The 2,792-nt window shown below is 39.6% G+C and overlaps 1 long non-coding RNA gene across 1 annotated transcript; it reads left to right on the top strand.

The window, feature by feature from the left end:
• Positions 1-574: 574 nt before the first annotated feature.
• On the top strand, positions 575-920 carry LOC130076773 (uncharacterized). Its single transcript, XR_008805686.1, has 2 exons — positions 575-621; positions 758-920. It is a non-coding gene; the product is annotated as an uncharacterized LOC130076773 (long non-coding RNA).
• Positions 921-2,792: the final 1,872 nt, after the last annotated feature.

Here is a 2,792-nt window from a genome sequence, read left to right as displayed (position 1 = left end):
TAAACTAGGATTAATAAAAGTATGCCTCATGTTGCACTTTGGGTCAGGAATTTGATATCTATGCAATTTTCTGATCACAATGATATCGCGCACGGTATAGTTGTACGTTAGTAAGATTAAGATACATGATTCTTCGTGATTAGACGCATATCAAATTGATTCCATATCATAAAAACTTACAGTTATACCAGTTTTGTCACCAGGGAATCATGAAACACAACCAGAAAAACATTTTATACATTTAAAAGGGTACTTTTGATTACACGTGGTCAGAATGAGTGTTTCTTGTGTGCGTGTGTGTATGTGTATTCAGAGTTCACTGAACGGTGGCGGCGGAGTGAACTCCGGCTCACCTCCCCTCCTTCGGGGGAATTACCATGTGTGTGCGTTATCTGATTTGACAATGTTCGTTTGTTCATCTTGGAGGAAACCCAGAGGGGGTCCTTCCTCGTGATCTTCGACAAAACGGCCTTTTGGTCGCATGTCTTCGGTCACATGTGGTAAACAGAGTATTCCTTTGTTTGGTCATTAGAGAAAAACCAATGACATTATAATTAAGTCCAAGCACCATTTGCAACACTTGTACCTGTTCCCAAGCAAGTGGTGGCTGAAGCATGTGCAGTAAGTGGACTTTTTCTAACTTTACATCAAAGGTGTCCCGGTCTGTCTGTCTGGTGAGCTCTGTGGGCAGGGCTCTGCTGAGATTGTGCAAAGAAAGTGCAACATTTTGTAATGCCCATTTATTTCTTTTGCACAGGACACTGAAGAAACCCTCTCAGATGACTGTCCTTTGGAGGAAGTACTTGTAAGTGCATAAATAACGACTTAATTTATAGATGTGTACATATAATTTCTGACTGCAATATGAGTTGCAGGAGGAAAGGCCTACAGACAAACCTACAGCACAAAGTGATACAGAGGTGGGCAGTGTAGTATATTTCCTTTTTATTTCTGTTGCATGAGGCTTGTGTTGTTTTTTTGGTAATTCTTTTTATCCAAAAATGGCACAGGGTGATATCCGTACCCTATATAAACGGAATCTACAACAGAAAATTGAGTATTTTGACCTGAAAAAAAAAACAAAAATTAAGGGGAGAAATAGAACTTGACACCTTAAAGAAGAGAAAACTGGCACTGGAGATTGAGTTGCTTCAAAGGGAAGTTCAGAGTGAGTGGTAATACAATATTTCACACAGAGTACTATTGCTGACCTTGGATAACAATATATCTTATTGCAGGCAAAAGATGACCATCACTAGCTTTTCTTGACAAAGAATAATTGAAATAAAAATCAAGGAACTAAGCATGTTGTCTTGTCTTCTATTCATTTAATGAATGTTTCTGTTTGTAAAAAAAAAAAAAAAAAATCAAATCAAAAATGGTGTTCCACAATTCTGTCCTGTGCAGCTCTGCCACTAGGTTGGTCCAAGTGCACTGGCTGGAGGTCATCATTAGGCTGCACCTCCACCACAGGGGTCCTCTCGTTTCTGATGGTGGCAATGTTGTGGAGAATGGCACATGCAACAATAATGTCACAGGCCATGTCAGGTGCAACCCTCAGACCCTTCAGACAGTGACACTGAAATCTTTCCTTTAGTTGCCCAAAGGTCATTTCAATGCGTGCCCTTGTCCTGGCTAGAGCTGCATTGTAACGGGTTTGTGGTCCGGGGTTTGGGTCAGGGAATGGTGTCAGAAAATACTGCCTGCAAGCATAGCCCCGGTCACCAAGCAGGATCCCGTCGTAAGCACCTGGAAAAATGCAGTTTTGTTAGGCTCAGAATAAATGTATGTTATACAGTGAGCTTGATATAAAAATGTTCCTTACCACGTTCAAATAATGTGCATACATGTGACTCTCTGAAAATCCTGGAGTCATGCACAGGACCAGGCCATTTTGCTTCCACATTTGTGATGTATGACATTGAGTCACACACCATCTAAGATATTTTTAATCAGTCAACTGCATACTTTGATTACATTTTTTAATTTTTTATTTGATATATTACTAATATGGAATATTAAGAATCGTAATAGTAATGAAGGGTTGGTCAAAATCCCTTGCCTCTTCAAATACATCTATAATCATATATCCTTTTGAATGCTTATATACTTCCTTTATAAAAATCAATAATCAAATATATTCATTATCACATAATAATTTTTATATTCTTTGTGCTTGTGAAATTATATTTTCTTAAATGCATGTGATGTAAGTAACCAGTAACCAGATTGCACGTAGTACACGCAGGACACGAAGGCCACGTAACCCACAAGACCGTTTGTCTCTTTCTCTGGGATCAGTAGAAAGGTTTATAGAGGGTCCTAAAGGCCACCACATACCTAAATCTAATGAGTGGACGACAACTATCTTGACTAATGGCGATAGGCACCCCTATCTCCTCACATGTGTTAAATTGTTTAGGCTTTCATGTTTCTTAGCCAATGAGAATCATTCAACCTGTAAGCAATGACGTAGCTTAGACCTTGGAAAGGGTATAACTGCTGTGATCTTTGTAACTGTAAGCGGGGCGGCCTACAAACTCCTGTGTGAGTCTTGAAGCTGACTTATGCTGATGAAAATGCAAACTATCTTCAGTAAAACTTTCCTTAAATTTTTTATAATTCTGACTCCGGGTCTTCATTCTTCCTATCTGGTTCTGGGTCTTTGACTGTATACCCCTTACAGTAATTTACCTGCACATTTACACTGTGAAATCCTTTTCTGTTCACAAAATCCCCTTCATTGGGGCCTGGTGGCGCCTTGATGGGGACGTGTGTGCAGTCAATGGCAC

This window comes from Rhinichthys klamathensis, unplaced genomic scaffold (genome assembly GCF_029890125.1).
Source record: "Rhinichthys klamathensis goyatoka isolate OS25496 unplaced genomic scaffold, OSU_Roscu_1.1 h1tg000687l_1, whole genome shotgun sequence".
NCBI classification, from domain to species: Eukaryota; Metazoa; Chordata; class Actinopteri; order Cypriniformes; family Leuciscidae; genus Rhinichthys; species Rhinichthys klamathensis.
Note: the sequence above shows the minus strand (reverse complement) of the source record. Positions and strands in the feature narration are given on the sequence as shown.